Below are 21,029 nucleotides of genomic sequence, written 5' to 3' on the forward strand. Positions count from 1 at the left end.
GACATTATACGGGAACGGTCACCAACTCTTTATTGTTTGTTTTGGAGCACTATTTTTCATCACAGGCTATGTTATGCTACCAGCAAAAAATGTAAACTAGACTCTAAAACTAAACAGTACACTAAACTACTACATTAACAGCTTCTGTAAAGGCTTAAAACTGCAACAAAACAGTATGAGAATGACCAAACAAATTTGATCAAACTCTTACTAGCCACAAGCATTTTCTACTTGTTTCTTTCCCATTCATTTCAAATTTAGCATAAACACGTGTCACTAGGACATTTGAATTATATTGTTGGTTGTTACATTATTTACCAATTAAAAAAAGTGTAATAAGTTATTTATTTTACAGTAGCACAAGTGAAGCGTTGGCTGTCTACTCATCAACTTATTACAGAAGTAACCACACAGATGGGGTCAAGACATACATTTGATGAGCGGATTTTAAAGCCCAGGAAATGCTGACTACAGTCAAGTCAAGCAAAGTCATGCAAGCATTCAGACAGGAGGCTTTTCTTCTGGAATGTGCAAACACTGCTGTAAATTCTGGGAAAGAATTCCCATTCACTCGGAGGACTATGTTCAACACTTTTAAAAAAGCTTACAGTTTATATAAATACTAGCAGAATACCCGCGCTTCGCAGCGGAGAAGTAGTGTGTTACAGAAGTTATGAAAAAGAAAAGCAAACATTTTAAATATAACGTAAGATGATTGTTAATGTAATTGTTTTGTCATTGATATGAGTGTTGTTGTCATATCTATCTATATATATATATATCTATCTATATATATATATATATATATATATATAGCAAAATACCTGCGATTGGCAGCGGAAGTAAAAGAAAAGGAAAATTTTAATAATAGCGTAACATGATTGACAATGTAATTGTTTTGTAATTGTCATGAGTGTTGCTGGCATATATATATACAGTATATATATATATATATATACACACACACACAGACACATATATAAACATATATATACATATAAACATATATATAAATATATATATATATATATATATACACATCTATACACATATATATACAGTTATATATATATACATATACACACATACATATATATAGATATACACATATATATACAAATCTACATATATATCTACATATATATATTAGGGGTGGGACTCGATTAAAAAAATTAATCCAGTTAATTAGAGGCTGTGTAAGAATTAATCTTGATTAATCGTATGTAATCGCACGTAAATTTGCCCCAAATGCAAATGTTTTTTTTTTATTTAAAAGCGGTTTTAGTGGGCGACAGAATCAAATAATAGACATGGACATGAATATTGTAAACTGAAGCTGTTTTAATTTCTGAAAAAAAGCTTTTAAACTGCATTTGAATTCAAAACAGAAACAAAAATATCATCCCTGGTTAAAATTGGGCAGACTTAAAAATAAAGTGGTAGTTTAAGTACTTTAAGTACATTTTCAGAATAGTATTGTCTTTAAATAATAATAACCAAAATTTCACCATAAAGTGCAGTTTTCTTCTTAAAAAATAAGTCAGAAACATAAAAGGTAATTTGACCAGCTTACTCTTTAAACTCTGAGTAACATTAGCCAAAATTATTTTGTACATTAGGCTAAAACAGTGTGATCATTGAACATTTTGTAATTAGATGTATTTAGAATTACTAACGGTCACGGAAGTCCAATGATCCCCAGTAAGAGCCACAAAGTCCGCTTTCTGTAATGCATCTAATTTTGCTTGCTTTTCAGTGTGCACAAAACCATGCTTTTATCAAGGCTTCTCGGGTAGTCGAAATGATCAGTCGTAGGAGCGCTTTATTCCGACTCTAACATTTTTGTAGCTGTGATGTGTGCATCAGTGTAATGGATGTACCAGGAAATCATGCATTGACAAAAGTTCCGTTTGCTTGGAATTGAAAGTGTGATTAAATCGTTATTTTTAGCGCGTTATGGAGTACATGCATCGAAGCTTCTCAGCTGTGCTTGTGCTAAGAAAGGGAAAATTTTAAAAATAGCGTAACATGATTCTGCGTTAACCTAATATTTTTCATACGTCCCAAACCAAGGAGATGCGAAGGTAAAATGAATCGGGTAGCGCACGTACATAGTCAGTACATCCCCTCTCGGGAATCGAACCTCGAATGTCGGCGTTAGAGCGAAGACTCTACAATTGCGCCACAGCGTGTGGCTTTTCTATGCTAAAGTATGTATTGTAGATCGGGTATATATATACATTTATATATATATACCCGTGTATCGAGTGGAGAAGTAGAAGTTATGAAAAGAAAAGGGAACATTTTAAAAATAGCGTAACATGATTGTCAATATACAGTAATTGTTTTGTGAGTGTTATTGAATGTTGCTGTCATCAAGGATTTGATTATCATTATTTCTTTCAATCAGGCTCGTATTTGTAGGATGTGTTCAAGTTACATTCCGTGTTTGTCAATCGTTGTAAAGATAAGAGGTTTCATTCATCGATTAGTTCCTTACTGCATCAATAAACAGCTCGTCTTCCTTTTTATCTGTGATGTGACAAACTGCATGCACGTTTTTTTTACGCTGTCTTCCTTTAGCGGGACATTCACTTTTTCCACCGTGTGCTTTGTTTCGCAGTAGCTGCACTTATGAATATGATTGTATGTATAAGGCGCTTCATATTTTTGCTGCCTTCTCAATTGTGTAATTCGGTTTTGTTCAGCACTCTTTGGAACTGTTGCTTTTGTCTGTGCACTGCGTCAGTTCACGTGAGCCGCTTGGTGTTCTTGCATCGAAGGTTCCCAGCTGTACTGGTGCCATCTCGTGTAATGTCAGCTAAGACCCGGCACTTAAAACTTTCTCTCGCAGTTTCAATGAGTTTGTGCCAAACACCACCCTGACCATCTCATCTTCCTCTGCATAAGCACAGTCCTTCACCCGTGAATATTTACCGGCAGTGTTTGTATTGGATTGCGCTGATGGGCGGCCTTATATGGGCAGGCACTAAATTACAAACGCTAGTGGCAGCCTGTCTATGAACTTAATTTAATATAAACTTACGGTTCACGCCGTGCTTTGTTTCCGCATATGCATCATTTGCTTCATAATGTTTTTCTGCCTTCTCAATTGTGAAATGGCGTTTTGTGCTCATCGCTGGAGTTCTTCCTTGTTCTCTACGTACTTACGTAGGAGGCGTGATGATGTCACGAAACTCCGCCCCGCCCATCTCAACTCAAGACTCCATTACATTATATGGGAAAAATAGCTTCCAGTTATGACCCTTATGCGTAGAATTTCGAAATGAAACCTGCCCAACTTTTGTAAGTAAGCTGTAAGGAATAAGCCTGCCAAATTTCAGCCTTCTACCTACACGGGAAGTTGGAGAATTAGTGATGAGTCAGTGAGTGAGTCAGTGAGTGAGTGAGGGCTTTGCCTTTTATTAGTATAGATAAAAAAAAAAAAAAATGGAAATTATGAACCCAGGTCAAAAGCAACTTATGCCGCATTCAATAACCGGCTTCTAAGCAAGTGGCTCTAACAGCAATTGCCAAACAAAAATGCAAGTGGTCCACAGTTAATAAGTCGCATCCCCTTCCTTGATTGGCGAAAGCTTCACAAATTGCACTATTTAAGAATAGAATTTAACCCATATTAAGAATACCTTTTAGAAATGTATCTCCTGAGAATACCTTTACTAGAAGCTGGAACACTGAAACCTGCCACCGAGCACCTTGACTCAAGAAACCCATAAAATTAGAACTGAAAGATTTTTAAATTTTTTTTGTATGACAATTATGAAAATCGGGACAAAAAAATACTTCAATATATACTAAAATTTCACAGTGCAAAAACAATTAATTCACCCATTTTAGTTGAATTCATCTTTTGCATACCTGGCTGAAAGACATCAATGCACAACCCAAGCAATGTTTACTGCAAAAACAAACCTCAATTTGGAATGCCATCACCCCCAGTCTGGCAAGGACAGATCTACAAACTCATGAATTTTTTTTTCTTTCACAATATTCTGCTTCTTCTGGAGAGCCACAGTGGATGTGGGTTTTCATTCTAACCATTTATTTAATTAGTGACCAGTTTTTTGCTACTGATTAACTTAATTTAATTTATTTGCTTTTTAAGACTCTGATCCTTTAAATCAGGGCTGAGCAATATTGGACCTGATGGGCCATAGTGGCTTCAGGTTTTTGTTACAACCCAACTGCTTCATGAGAAATTATTCATTACTGATGAAGCATTCATTGTCCAAGTGACACTTTTCTGTTTCATTTTAGTTGCCCGACTTGTAAGATTTTGAACCCTTAATTGTTTATTTTAGTCTTAAACAGCTGTATTCACTGTTTTAACTGCTCCTTATTAGCAATAAGATGTAAATGACAAAGGAACCAGCAGTTCTCTATCTAGCGTGTCTCCATTTCCACCCGTGTGTATTCATCATTCACTATTTGGTTTAATACTCAGAAGGAAACTGAAGAGAAAGCGAAGAACTGAAAATTACTCATCTGTTTTAGGCTTCAAATCACTAGGTTGATATCTTTAGGGAAAAAAAATTATCTGATTTAAAAATGTACTGACATGAGAGAGTTGAAACACTAACAAGCCATTAAGTTAAATAAGATCTGTTATTGGTAAGGATCGGCTTCTAATTAAGCAACTGGGTTGGAAGAAGTCACTGTAGCTCTCCAAGATTGGAGCTGGCCACCGCTGGTATAGATTTAAATCAGAATAAACTAATGATTCATGAAACCAGGAGATGGACTTGGCTGTTACAAGGTACAAAACAATACAATTTATTTTTACAGAGCCCAAAATCACATAAGAAGTGCCGCAATGGGCTTTAACAGGCCCTGCCTTTTGACAGCCCCTCAGCCTTGACTCTCTAAGAAGATAAAGAATAACTCCCAAAAAAAAAACAAAAAAAAAACCCTAGTGGGGAAAAAATGGGAGAAACCTCAGGAAAAGCAGTTCAAAGACAGACCCCTTTCCAGGTAGGTTGGGCGTGCAGTGGGTGTCAAAATGAAGGGGGTGTAATAAGTTTATATGTTTAATATGTCACTGTGCTCTGCACAAAAAATATTTTATAAATCTGCTTCTTTTCACATGTACAGCTAACACAAGGCCAGATTTAGCACACAGGGGCTTATCATTTAGAACTGCTAGGCAAGCATTTAAAAGACAAGAAAGGGACAAGTACGAAAATGGGCACTGTACTATTTCTGTGTGATAAGAGTCAGCATGACATTGGATCTTCTTTTGCTTGTTTGGAATGGCACGATTCACCTAGGCAGGGGCCTGCACATGAAGAAAGAGTATAAAGCCTTGTAACATTGCCCTGCACACCTTTGAAGACGACGGAAAAATGGGAGATATCATCATCTGGTCCTGAAAATCCTTCCAACTCAGTGACGAAAATGGTAGACTCTACACATGGGCTTGTCATGGCTTCCTCATCTGTTATGCAGCGTAAACCGTCTTTAAAGAAAGCTAAGTTATTTCTCCTATGTGATTTCTTACCGCCGTATCGGCTTTTTATATTATATCGTTATAGCTTTGGGTTACTTAAGGCACCACAATTACAAAACAACTCATGGGGTCAATACAATACAATAAAACCTAATAGTGCAGTACAAATAGTACAGAGCAGAATTCAACAGTAGATGATATCACATAATATGATTTGGATGACTTGTGCATCCAGAGGAACATCTTTGGATGATTATTACCGTTCCCAAAATACTCTCTCTGGCCCCTGTGGAACCCACTACTGTGGTAGATTCCAACTTAGGTTTTGACTCTTGTCCATTTTGCCACTCAGTTGCACACAAGTCCTACCCGCTGGCATGAAAAAGGAATTGTACGAGTTTCAGCACTTTTTTAACACTATTTATTAAGAATTTCACAAACAAATTACATCACTGTTCTACGTAATCACCATCATTTGCAATGTAATTTTCACATCATCATGCCTACTTTTTAATGGCCAATTACTACTCCCGCCTTTCTGAATGTCCCTCGTATATACTATACATACAATATAATACTGTCACACAGAAAATGGTAGGTTGATTATATTACACTTCCTTTTTGTCTTAGTGCCTTTTTATCTTATCCTCTCACACAAGTTAACCATGGTTTTGCATTCCTTGACCACTTTTAGTCTTCAGAAAAAAAACTGTGTGAAGATTTCATCGGAAACGTGACAAGTGATTTCAGTATATAAAATAAACTGAATGCTGATAGAGAAGTTTGAAAATAGCTATTACAATAGTATAATACAAATAAATATATTTTGAAATTTGACTGAGATAGTCTATAAAAATACCATTCAGTATCATATGGTAGCTAACACTTTAATGAAATCTTTAATAAAATTTAAAAGTTCAGATATCTACCATTCATCACATTAGATTGATAGAGATAGATAGATACTTTATTAATCCCAAGGGGAAATTCACATACTCCAGCAGCAGCATACCGATCAAAAACAATATCAAACCAAAGAGTGATAAAAATGCAGGTAAAACTGACAATAACTTTGTATAATGTTATACCGTCATTACTTTGACATGATCCATTTAATTCAAGCCATTGCACCCAGTTTTGCAAGGCACATTCTCACACTCCTGTGAATATATGCACAGCCAGACCACAGGCATCTAAATGGCACAAAATGGTAACAATAACTCTTCATACAGTTGTGAGGTAATTATAAATGAGTCCAACAGAAGCAGACTGAAGACAGGAGTCAGTGAGTCTACCCCTATTCTCTGTGCAGGGATCATATAGCAGCCCAGAACAATTATTCTGAAGCCTGTACTTTGGCTGACTCTTTATCAGAGTTGGACCTTTAGCCCTTTTTCAATTACCCCTCCCACCTACAATTGAACCTTGCCAAGATGTATGTAATATACTTCTCAATGTCCTACCACCTATAAGGTAGTTGTTGTTGAGTCTGCCAAGAAAAACAATCATTGCCCCCACTTTCCAAATTCTATTTCCCTATGAAATGTCTTTTTGAATTACTAAAGTCGTAGTCCTGCCAAAATTTAACTGCCAACAATTACTGTGTCTGAGGACAAGAGAACCTCAAGTAAAATTCAATCTCAGAAACTGCCGGGAGGCCTCTATTAATAAGAAAACATTTAAGGAGATCTGCCTGTTTCAGTTACAACTGTAAATGCCACCTTCTCCTACTCACTCACTCTGTGTGTCATCTCCCTTAGTTTCATCCACCTCATTCAGTCAGCTCTGTGTTCATTAGAGTCTAAGCCAAACACACCATAAACCTGAGTTTGGGCCATCTGCCCAGTACATGTGCACAGTGCCATGGAACTACAGGGATGAACAAGGTGGATGTTACTGGAAATTATATGGTAAAATCAAGCCCTGACTTAACTGCAAATATATATGGTATTTACATAAATTGTGTATCTCAAAAATTACTTATGCAAAAATTTTTCAAATCAATAGGCCTGGTCCTAAAACTAAGTAGAGCAACTTAAAAAATTCTAGATAACTAAATAATTTCTATGTTAGGTCAAACTGTTTAAGAAGAATATGGAGAAAAGTAGTGGACCAAACTGGACTAAACACAAGTGTAGACACAGGGCAACTTGTTTGAAAAAGTCATCTATTTTTGGAAGTTACCATGGTATGTTGGTTTTAGCATTTAGGGCATATCTCTTGGAAATTGCTCATTCTAAAATAGTCTATCTTTACTGGGGATAGTATGCAAAAAAAAAAATCACTTTAGATTTTCCACTGACGCATACACAAAATGCCATGCTAAAATCTACTTTTCTTGATGTTTTCAACATTGTACAATGAGAACCTTTGCTGAACTTCATAGAGGATATTTGACACCACTAAATGAAGGTAAAATCACAATTCTAACCTATGCAGAGTCACCAGTTTATCAATTTTATAAAATAAATTTACCCTTGTCAGGAATGAGTTTGTTTTAGTTAAACAAGTTGATCATTCCACAGGAGGGGATGTCAAAAATTCAAAGACGGGACCACATATAATTTTGAATGAAACTCACTTCATCTTCCACACATCCCCTTTTGGAACACTTTACACCATCATGGTAATCTTCGAGTTACAGTTCTGTACACTACACAGAAAGTGGTTACAATGTCTATAACTTAAAAATGATCACCAACAAAGCTTGAGCACTGTACTCTTAAATAAAAGTTAAAGTAAAGCGTTTTATTACCTGTTAATATATAGCATGCGACTTAGAGTCACCACAGACAATCAATGGGGCCATCCTGAAGGTGTCCTTTTCTGTGACATGCACATCCTCACAGAACACTTTATATAAACTATGAACAATTACAAAATAAACAGCAGTGTCACTCAACATTTAATATAATAAAAAACTAATATTTATTGTACTACAAAGGCAAAGCAAAGCTTTTTGAATCTGAGCTCACTACATGACAAAAGATCTGGCTTCATGGTTAGGTCTGCTGCACTTTTTAATGATCATGGAGTCTATATAGCCAAAACAATCAAATACTGAAAATGAACATAAAATTAGAAGTATTAAACTTAATCACCTATCACAGATGTTCAAATTTTAAACAAGACCGGCCACAATTCAGCACGCAAAGGCAAATCTCAAATGGCGATTTCACAATAGCAAGCAACTCATAAGTCAGTGATTTTCAACTCTGCTCCTGAAGGACTGCTGAGTCTAAATGTTTTCCTTCATACTTTTTTTTTTATTTTGATTACACTCTTTGGTTAATCACATTTTTGTTGACCTGTTGCTGAACTCAAGTAAATGTAAAATGACCCTGGAGTGTGTACATTGCTTTTCTAACAAAGTCTCATAAACATGTGTTGTGTTTAAGAATCTGAAAGTACGGAACAGCATTTTGTCTCTTCTACGTCCTTGCTAATCACTCTCTGTCTTAATATTTTTTAAAAGAACTCTGTCGATACTAAGAAACAGACAGCTGCAAACAACATGTCACGCAAGGCAGTCACTAATAGCCTGTTCAGTGTAAATCAAGTGCATTAGTCACTTAGAAGCAAACTGCTAACAAACAAGCCATCTACCAGCCTACTTCATCAGGGTCACATAACTGAAGCCTCAGAGTGCAATGCTTAAATGGACTGAAGATGTGATACTAATGTGCTCCAGGGCACACTCACTCCTATAGCTTTAAACCGGCCGGCATATCACCCAGGGTTGATTCCCATAATGCATCCTGTGCTGAAAGGAGAAGCACTGGCTCCCTGTGACAATGAACAGAACAAGCAGGTGAGTAAATGGATGGACACTGGACAGTATGATAACCCAGTGGTTACTACCTCTGCCTCATCGCTTAGCATATGTGGGTTCAAATCCAGGTCTGGTCAATGCCCGTGGAGTTTTGCAGATTTGCTCCCTTTTTTAAGAACTTTCTATGCCAAACATATGCATTACAAGTGTGGGTGTGTATGGGAATGTGTCCTGCATCAAATCTAAGCCCTGTCCAGAGCTGACACAGCTGGGATAAGACCCTCCTGACTCCACAATGGAATAAGACAATGAGATATGAACTATTGTGAAAAAGGCCATGTGCCCAGCACATGATATTCATTACTTAAACTTGTAATTTCACTAGTAAATATTGCAGGCACAAAGCATGTACAATTATCAAATATGCAAATGATTGCAATGCTAATAATTACCCCAAGTTTCACTCAGAGATTTATTTTCGAGTTATTACGTTCGCAGACTCTCAATCAGACATACCCTGACAGATGCGACTCCAAAAGTTGACAAGTCATGTTCAGGAACGCCTAAAAATATAAAACTACCGAAAAAAATTTCAAAATTTTAGATCTTGTCATTATACATAATTGAGCATATGTGTAAAACAGAGGAGGGATAAAACTTTTCAGGGACTTGTCATTAGCATAAACCACTTTATTTAAATTTTTTGCAGTTGATCCTTGGCCTTTCAAAATAACCTTGGCATTGTTTTGGGAAGTTAATGAACACAAAAGGGTTCCTTTCTTTTTTGTTTAGACATATTCTTACTAACATTTAGCAGTAAATATGCTTAAAAGCAGACGCCATTTTCTTTGTGATATGGACACTAGCACTGTGCATTCTGGCTGGTCTGGTTGCAAGGCTCGGGACATCACCAGGTCAGGGCTATAAAACACAGTGTCAAGCACTTCATGGTTTGTCCAAGTCTGTGGATACAACAAAGAGAAGTCTAACATTCTCACCAGTGCTTCAATCTGATTGATGGCAGTAGGTTCTTTTGTTAATGGATTACAACTTCTGTCTTTTGTCTTTGGCCCTGGTTACATAATATTATTTTCATTTTCAACTCCTCCGTGATGTTGTTTGAATTTTGATTTTCATGTTCTTGGCTTGCTTAATAGATTAATGCCTTCCTGGTTTCAATTTTGCCCATTAATAAAAGCACAACCCATCTGCTGATTCCATTCTTACTTAAATCCTGGTGCAGCCCAGTATACTTAAGCTACATCCACACTACTGCGAGAGATATTTTTCAATGAAAAAATTCTCAGTCAACACTAGTGTTTTCACAGTATTTACAGAATTATCTCCACCCACACAAAGACAACTGAAAAAACATATAACATAGTTGTTTGCCTATGCTGAGCATGCATGAAAACAGAAAGTAGAAGTGTCCTTGAATATTTAAGCTAATGGCCACGGGATTTATTACAGAACTGTAAGAACTGGTAAATGATTCATATTTTTCACATGTATGCTGCATTCACAACGAACAAAATTCAATATAGATGCATACAGGTAAGCAACACAACAAGCGCCATGAAAACTAACTCCTATACCAGGGATCTCAAACTACAGGCCTGATGGGCTGCAATGGCTGCAGGTTTTCATTCTAGCCCTTTTCTTAATGAGTGACCAGTTTTTGCTGCTGATTAACTTTTTTTGAATTCATTTTAATTGAATTGCTCTTGAAGACTCAACCCCTTGTTTATTTTTTCTTAATTAGCAGCCAAACAATAATGAGATACAAAATGAACTAAAACAATACCAGCAAACTATGTCCATCATACAATATCTGGAAATAAAAATGGTGGAGGCCTGTGAAGGATTATTGATTTGATTTTAACAGAGCTCTTAGAAAAGTAAAGAAAAAATCAACCATTTTGAAAATGTCTGCTATTGCACAATGAGAGCAGCAACAAGCCACAGCATTAAAGAACAGGTTTAATTAACAACAAGAATCGGTGCCTCATTAAGCAGCTGGTTGGAGTGAAAGTGGTTGTTGTTTGAGGCCCTGACTTAGTTGATCTCCTGTTGACTCACTCACTTCACATTTCATTTTTGTTTAAAGATATGAAGCAATTCAGAGGAACGACAAAGAAATTCAGGGGAACAAATCTTAAAAAAACAATTAAATTAAAATGAATTCACAAGAAGTTAATCAGCAGCAAAAACATGGTACAAATTAAGAAAAGGGTCAGAATGAAAACCTGAAGCCACTGCAGCCCTCCAGGACTGGAGTTTGAGACCCCTGTCCTATACGGTGTTGGAGATGGTATAAGAATGATCAAGCAGGAAATGAGACACTGCAATGAGAAGAATTCAGTGGGAAAAAGTTCACAGTTACATACAGTAGTAAGCACAAACCAATCAGAGTGCAATTAGAGTTTACATTTTAAAAGCTCTACATGATCACCCATCCACACTGAAATGCTGAGGTGACGTTTTCCAAAAACTAGTCAAAAACACCATTGTAGTGTGGACAGCATAAAAGGTGAAAGCAGAGACTAATGTTTGCCTTTATTTTTTTGCGATTTTTCTACAAATTATCTCAGTATATCATCTGTGATGTATAATTTAACAACAACTTGAACTGAACAATACAATATGAATATATGAAACATTACATTGTTTAAAAAAAATATTTTTTAATGTCCATAAGGATTTTTTTTTTCTTGAATCTGTTACTTTCATATTAATATGCGATTTACACAAAAAGGATTATAGTCTGTCAAATGCAGATAATAAAGCTGAGCTGAAATGAATCAGACGCCATATTACATGGACTTAAGTCTTTTCGTTTTTGTGAGATACTTCCATTCAAACAGCAATGCACAAATGTAATTTATTATTTGATTATTTTCAAACAAAAATAAACATGTATGCCAGATATGCAGTGTCCTCCACTCTCCTTTAGGGCAAAGACACATTTTTTTTCTTTGATTTCTCCCGCTGCTCCACAGTTTTAAAATTACAAATCACACAATTCAGACATTGCGATTGAAGTTCAAATTGCAGTTTCATTGAAGGAGATTTGCACACATTTTGGTCACACCATGTAGAAATGACAACACTTTTTCTGCATGCCAACCAATTCCAGGGCAACAATGTTTGGGCACAGCAATGGCAGGTCTATTAAAGCCATTGTTGTATTTAAGACTTAGTCACATATACCTTGCATGTATTGACTGCAGACATACCAGGTACCGAGGGTCTTCTCTGGTGATGCTCTGCCAAGCCCCTAATGCAGCCATCTTCAGCTTATGCTTGTTTCGGAGGCATGTCCCCTTAAGTTTTCTCTTCAGTTTATGCAAGGCCTGCTCAGTTAGATTTAAATTGGGTGACTGGTTTGGCCATTCAAGAATTTTCCATTTTTTAGCTTTGATAAACTTGTGTGTTACTTCAGTAGAATGTTTGGCTCATTATCTTCTTGTAGGATGAAGCGCCGTCCAATGCATTCAGAGGCCTTTACTGGAACTTCAGCAGATCAGATGTTTCTCTATACCTCAGAATTCCTTGTAGCACTGCCATCAGCGTTCACGTCTTCAATGAAGAGAAGTGTACCAGGACATGTGGCAGCCACACATGCGTAAGCCATAACACTCCCACCGCCATGTTTTACAGATGAGGTGGTCTGCTTTCGAACTCAGACAGTTCCTTCTCGTCTCCACATTGGTTTCGCCATCACTCTGATGCAGGTTCATCTTTGTCTCGTCCATCCACAAGACCTCTTCCCACAACTCTGCAGGCTCTTTGAAATCCTTTTCCACAATCTGTAATCTGGCCATCCTGTTGTTATGGCTAACTAGTAGTTTGTATCTTGCAATGTGGCCTCTGTATTTCTGTTCATGAAGTGTTCCGCTGATAGTTGTCTCTGACACATCCACATCGGCCCCCCGAAAACTGTTTCTGATCTGTCACACCGGTGTCTACGGCTTTTTCTTTACCATAGTGGGGATTCTTTTGTCATTAGCAGTGGAGGTCTTCCTTGGCCTACCAGTCCCTTTGTGATTACTGAGCTCATCTGTGTGTTCTTTCTTCTTAATGATATTCAAGACAGTTGATTTAAATAATTCTAAGGTTTTACTGATGTCTCTGATGGTTTCATTCTTATTTTGTAGCCTCATAATGGCTTCATTGACTTTCATTGGCACAGCTACTGTCCTCATGTTGAACAATGGCAACTACAGACTGCTGCTTCTTCCTCTTTCGGCTATTCCCATTAGGGGTTGCCACAGCGGATCATCTTCTTCCATATCTTTCTGTCCTCTACATTTTGTTCTGTTACACCCATCACCAGCATGTCCACTCTCACCACATCCATAAACCTTCTCTTAGGCCTTCCTCTTTTCCTCTTCCCTGGCACCTCTATTCTTAGCATCCTTCACCCAATATACCCAGCATCTCTCCTCTGCACATGTCCAAATCAAAGCAATCTCGCCTCTCTGACTTTGTCTCCCAACCGTTCAACCTTAGCTGACCCTCTAATGTCCTCATTTCTAATCCTATCCATCCTCGTCACACCCAATGCAGATCTTAGCATCTTTAACTCTGCCACCACCAGCTCTGTCTCCTGCTTTCTGGTCAGTGCCACCGTCTCCAACCCATATAACATAGCTGGTCTCAATACCGTCCTGTAGACCTTCCCTTTCACTCTTGCTGGTACCTGTCTGTAACAAATTACTCCTGACACTCTTCTACAGATTGCAAAGGGTAGAAACAAGCCAAGGTATTGTATAAAGCCATGAAACCCACCTGAGAAATCACAAACACTTGTGACGCCAAACATTATGGTGCCCTGAAATGGGAGAACATGCAGAAGAAGTGTTGTCATGTCTACATGGTGATACCAAAATATAAGCAAATCCTCTTAAATGAAAGGCTGCAATGTGCACTTTAATCACCATGTCCAAATTATTTGGTCATTTTAAACTGTGGAACAGAGGGATAAATGAAAGAAATGTGTGTCTTTGTCCCAAACATTATGGAAGGCACTGCATGCATCCTTTGTTAATTCAGTACTGTGAATGTATTAAATAGCTGCCCAAGTTTGCTATATTTCAGGCTGGAAACACAGTATCAAGTCAGAATGTTTTCAGAAGGAGTTGTAAAATCTTCTCCCATGTACATGGAAAGCAATTCTGCAAAGTGGCTAAAAAGAAAATGTCATCCAGGGGTTGTGGAAGATACATGCTGCACCACAGTGATATGTGTGCATAAACCATATTCTTTTATAAGATTTCAACTATTTTTTGCTAAGGATGAGAAAATTAATCACATTTTCTACATGAAAGTGGCCAAATCCTTTCTCTACACACAGTGAACCTTAATTTCATACCATATGTTAAAGGAAATGATTCATTACTTGCAGCCAAGCACGGGGATTTGGAAGCTTGCAATTGTGATCAGGTAGCCATTACCTAAAATTAATGCCAGATTCTTACCTGAGGCCACAACTAGAAACACTTTGAAAACAGCAGTCTCAGATGAGAGGGAGCAGGCCAGGCTCTGGGAGTCAAAGCCATGACAAGGCTCCTGAAACATGCATGAAACACCAGACTCTGGTAAGCTCTTCCTGTTTTCTCTAAACTTATGATGCCAGCCCTTGCTACTGTAACTAAAGCAAACCAATAGTATTTAAAGTCACATTAAAGTACAGTATGAAGTGCTCACACAGTGTACCACACCTTCTCCTTTCATTATTCATTTTTTTAATAATTTATACAAATGAGTTCAAGCAAAGAGCAGTGGAATCCCAGCTAGGGCTGTTAATTGTTTCCCGATGTCAGAGCATGAACTGAAAACAGCATTCACCACATGTCATTCTGATATTTTTATTATTATTACTTAATAAGCGGATTGACTGCAACCACATGTGACTACAAGGCACGCGCTGATGATGTAAACACGCAAGTATGCTTTGGTGGTATTTTTTGTTGGTTGAATTTTTAAGCAGTTATTTTATTTCCTGATTAATTCAAATGTACTGATCACATCAGTGCTAAACACAATGATTTTAAGCATGCTTCAGAAGCAAAGTGTTGACAGGAGTCAAGATACAAGGCGAATGAACACACAGTATGTGTAAAAATCAAAACTTCAAAAAAAACGACTAGAAGTGATGACAAATACTTATTGTTATCGAGAGGGGGAAAACTAGCAGTGAGTAAATAAAGGATCAGAAGAAAAAACAGAGGCAAAAATCAGTACAAATAACAGTATCAGAACCAGAAGTCAAAGGCATGAACGAAAATCTTAACCCCTTCAGCCCTGGATTTTCTGTTTTTATGGGAAAAATTATTTTGTGAGATAGTCTACCTTTAGGGTGACTAGGAAGTACAAAAAACAAAATATATTACTATTATTATGCAATAGCTGCCAGTCTTCTTGAGGAAATAAAATTTAAAGTGGAGCTACTTACTATGTGATGCGCACAGTCTGGAAGCGTCCATTTTCACTTCCGTGTTTCGCGGACTATATGCCAGTCTCTCCTGTCTACACTAATAGTAGGACGCCCGGTTCCAATGGCTGCAAATGTACCTGTGCTTTACAAAAACAGCTGCATATTTATGTACTAGTAATAGGATGTCAGGGCTGAAAGGGTTAAACCAAGAGGTCAAAATGGTGTAAAGAGGTTTGGTATATCTGTAACCTCACATAATGAAAGGTCATTGGGTGTGAACCTTTATCCCAATTACCTGATGGTAGTACTGTGGAATTACTAAGACAATGAGTAAACAAGCGGAAGTGCATCAGAAAAAATCTATAAAAAACAAGGCAATTCATTTTTAAGTAAGTCCCAAAATAAGAAAAAAACAACAACAAAGAAAACAATCTCCATTATCAAAAACTCTAAATGGGTACAAGAAATTCTAAAAAAAAATATCCCTTTGCAAGACCAGGGAAAAATTAAATATAAAACAGCATTATAACATACTAGGCAGAGATGTGAACATAAGGTCAAAAAATAAAAAGTAAATAAAAACCAAGCTAAAGACAAGGAGCTGTTGACACTTAGGTTTTCTAAATACTCGTAGCTACTTTTTTTTTTTAACTCTCGACAAGTTGTTCAGGACAACTTATTGCTTGTTTATGTGTAGCAAAGCCTTGTATGCTTATTTGTCATTACTTAACCGTCTTCCACAATATGCTTGAAGCTACTCTTCTTTTTCTTTCTGGTTATCACTTATTTTCTCAATCACCCATAAACACAGGACCTCAAGTCTTGGCCACCAGGTTGCTGCTATGTAAAATGTTGTACTTCTTTCAGTCATTGTTGAATTTTGCATCTTGCACTTGACATTCAACAGATGTTACTGTCTTTTCTTCTTCCTGTTATGGTGTCTTTTGTCACTTAAAAAGCTTCAGAAATTTGCTTGATGCTCAGCAGATGTCACTGCTTTTCTTTTTCTTTTTGCACTCTCACATGGTTTTGCTATCACCTTGTCACAATAAACACATGACCACTGGTCACTTTACCAAGGTTGCCTCTAAATATATATATATATTTTTACAGAACATAGGTCATAAGCTTTCAATTGAAACCAAGATCAATATTTTTGCCCTGGTAATTCATGAGTAATCGCATGACAGACTAACATTTATTAAGAGGAAACAGGAAATTTACAAAACAAACACCAGACAACTCCGATCCATTAGTAGCTGTAGCAGTATTAGATGTAGTTCTCCACTGATGTTGTTTGGCTCTTTTCCAGATTCATTGTTTTGTAAGTGTTCTTCATTAAATGTTTTAGTTTTTTAAAAATTCTGTTTTCTGTTATGGACTACGTTTTGTGAACTTTCTGGGTTGCCACTTGCGGACAATTTTTTTTTTTTTTACTTCTAATGCTTCTCTTTTGTACTTTGAACGTTTATAGAAAATAAGCCCTTAATATAAATAAAAGACATGTCTATGGGCTAGGGGTTAAATGGTTACCTTCTTCCTTTCTAAGGTTTACAAGCTAGCCCTGCTTTTTCAGGTGTAAGTTAGAAAGCCTGCTTATTGAGTTTTTGGGAGCCATGCCTCTCTGATATAAGGCCTGGGTTTAGTGCCTGGCCTAACTGTGGAGTTTGTGGAATCCAAATCAGTTCACATCAAGGAGTAGATTCTAACTGTATATTAGGCTCTGGCTTAGGTCATTCATAAAAACACTGATTAAAAATACCTCAGCAAGTTTCAATAACATATTAAACAGAATATTCTTTTTTCTCATCAGTGCATCATATTTACTTAGAAATTAAGTTTTTTTTTTTTTTTTAAACAAAATCTTTTTTTTTCCTTTGTTAAAACCATGTAGTTATGAAACTAACAGTTATTTCTAACCATGTTCCATTTATGCTAGAATTCAGAATGTCAAGCACCACAAGCTTAACTAATAACTGGTTACTTAACCTCTAATTGCTTCCAGATGAACACTTTAATAAATTTATCTCAACACAAATTGTGGTATCTAATGTATTTCTGGGGATATCTACAGTAATGTTCTGGAATATACTCAAAGCATATTTGAGAGGACAAATAATCCCTTATGTTGCACGTAAAACAAGATGCAAATTACAAAAGGCAATATAGATGAACTAAAAAACAAAACACAATCACACAGACACACACACACATATATATCTATTATATAAAAAATAAATCCTGTAACGAGACAAGACTTTTTTGAAAGAAAGAGCCTTTTCCCGTGAGCCCAGACTTTTGCCATGAGATTTCTTCAAGTCAGGCCCTCCTCTCAACCATTTTCAATCAAGACCACAGTACTCTCAATCATGTGAATGCTTTTGTCAGACATATTTCCAGTGCTATCAGCTCTTATAAATTTTAACGTTTTCCTCACTTTAAATTCCAATTAAAGACGTTGTATTATATCCAAATCTTATTGAAGAATTTCATCACGAAGGGTTATTAACAGAAACAACGAGGACATGGGCAGTCCTAGTGCTGAGAAACGATGAAGTAAAACTATTTAACGGCAAAAATGTCGATCGGTTGCACAGCAAATTGGTTAAATGCGTATCAATAGACTATGCTAAAATAGTTGGTGGTGGTCATGTGGAAGATGAAAACATCAACTTACAATATCACGTAAAATATCTACAACCGTTAACACGTCCACTCTTCCACCAACCAAATTACTGTTGAAAGAAGGATGTAACCAAGAAAGGTAATGTAGCAAATCTTCAAAATGCTTTTAAAAAAAATCTGTTTTGGCTAACAATAAGAGAGCAGACGTTATAAGACATTGTAATGCAGTTGGAAGGAGGAAAATCTGTTTAAAAATTGGTTCAGGGTGTTAGTTTTGTCCACATCCCCTTATAGCGCCTTAGCACTGAATTGCTTAACTCCAGTAATGATGCCCAGTCCATTCCAGACATCTCATGTTCTTCTGAATGAGTTTGGTTTCTATTTAGACTCTGTGAGCTTCCTTGCATTCACTTAGCTTCTTCTTCACCACTCACTGTACCCCTGTAAGAGCCTTTTTTGTCAGATTTCATAGCTCTCTTCTTATAATTCAGGAGACCTTTTAGTTCCTCAGAAAACCAGTGCTTGTTGTTTGGGAAGCAACACACTGTCTTTGAGGGTTACCACTGTTTCAAAACAAAAGTTAATATACAGTAGTCTGTAATGCAATGCAGTGAGCGAGTCCCACAGTATCACCCCCATTTCAATAACCATTAAGAGCTGCTTTGGCATCCAGTGTCCACTTCCTCACTATGCTGGTGGCAGCAGGTTGCCATCTAACAACAGGTCAGATCAGCCCAGTGGTGCCAAACATTTACATCTAAAGGCATCTTTGACGTGTTAATAAAGCAGGTTCAACTTTGTTATTGTCCCTTCAAACGGAGCATGGCTGCACTCACCACATTAGCACTGTCAAATTAGCCAAAAAAATAAGGTTTGAGTATTCAAATTAAAAATTAAGCAAATGTTCGAATGTATTCAGACTTAGGCTAACAAATCGGGACATTACATGTATGTTTGCATATACTTTTTTACACTTTATTATTATGGTAACAGCCACATTGGTGGCCAATGCAAGAACCAACACAAACAGAAAAAAAATAAATGATAAAAAAAAAGAATCCTATGGCACAGAGACAACTGTTATTTAAATAAAAGTCATCAAAATCCTAAGCATCCACACCATGACAGAAGGCAGCAGCTGAAATCCTTTCGCACCACACACGTGACCAGTGAACTTTACTACATAATTATTAATAATTTTACTTTGTTATACTGTGTGTCTGCAAATAATGACATGCTCATGAAACTTTTGTATGGCTGGCGGCCTATGGTGAAAACATATTGTGACAGGTCTTGCTGCCAAACAGATACAGGCAGAGTGGTTTAAGATCTAGGGAAATATGGGTTAGTTAGTACCACAGTGACAGGGTGAAGTAAAAGAGCAGGCAAGAGGCAGGCAGACCGAAGGCAGACAGGCAGGGTACAGTGAATATCATGACATTCAGATTAACATGCAGTTAGGAACCTGTGGGCTCACCTAGAAAAGCATGATTGTCATAGTATCAAGTCAGAGTATACTTTTTTTCCTATTAGAGATGCAGCAATATTTTAATAAAGGGGTCCTGAATATTTTTTAATTACATCTCATTGTTTTAGGCATTGTATTTTAAAACCAGCAGTCACGTAAAACAGAGACTAATTGTTGAACATGGCATGTTTGCTGATGAAGCTCGTAGAAACTGGTGTTTTAAAGCAGTGTAAGAAAAGAAAAATCAAAATTAGGAGTTATTTCTGATTTGATTTAATGGGAGGGCGTTATCATTACCTCTTTTTTGGGGCAGATGTCGACTTTTGTCCCGCATAGGCGCAAGTAGCATAGAGTAAACAACGTCTAGAATGGCTTCGACATTGGGCGAGAAAGCAAAGCAAATGTGCATGGCAAAATTCTCTGTATGCATTATTTATTTATTTTATGTATTATTGCTGAACCGGACTCTAACTTATCAAACTCAGATTTTGATGCAAACAATCTGGAAATCGAAAACGAAAGAAAGGCAGCTGTTTTTTTCTTTTTCTTTGTCAGAAAGTGCCTTTCAGCATATGATTGATGAGACAAACAGGAATGTAATAATTATGTAACATGTATGTGATTTTATATACTTTATAGCAGGGGTCTCCAACAACGAGAATTGGCTTCAAATTAAGAAACTGAATGAAGTGAAGTTAGTTGGTGTTTGAAGCCCCAAATCAGTTGGTCATCTGTTGGCTCACTTCACATCAAATTTATGTTTAGGTGCTGTTTAAGGAAAATAATTAATTCAGCGGTCAGAGTCTCAAGGAAAGTCAATTAAAACAAACAGAAATAGATAATTAGCAGCAAAAACTGGTTACTAATTAAGAAAAGGGTTAGAATGAAAACCTGAAGCCTTAGTAGCTCTCCAGGACTGGAGTTGGAGACCCCAGCTGTAGATATTCATGGAACATAAAATAAAGTGACATTTGTCATAAATAAATATATTACACTGATTTATGTGTGAAACCATTGCTTTTTAGAATGCTGAGTTTTTTGGAAAAATATTCAACCCTGGGAGAAAAGGAAAAAAATAGCCCTAAAAGAGTTAAACAATAGAGATGTCTAGTTTAAGAGTGAATAGGACAGAATAAAAGTGTCATTTTGCATTTGTGAGATCAAAGTGCAGAGCAATGGGACAGGAAAAGAGAAAATAGCAGCACATTGTGAATGGATCTAGCTGTTAGTTTTACTTTTATTAATGAAGATAACAAGC

General features: G+C 36.8%; 1 protein-coding gene across 3 annotated transcripts in view; it reads right to left on the bottom strand.

Moving 5' to 3' along the window:
* rmdn3 (regulator of microtubule dynamics 3) overlaps positions 1 to 21,029 on the bottom strand; it is a 132,710-nt gene that overhangs the window by 78,255 nt on the left and 33,426 nt on the right. The gene's annotated exons all lie outside the window — the stretch shown is intronic.

This window comes from Polypterus senegalus, chromosome 18 (assembly GCF_016835505.1).
Source record: "Polypterus senegalus isolate Bchr_013 chromosome 18, ASM1683550v1, whole genome shotgun sequence".
NCBI classification, from domain to species: Eukaryota; Metazoa; Chordata; class Cladistia; order Polypteriformes; family Polypteridae; genus Polypterus; species Polypterus senegalus.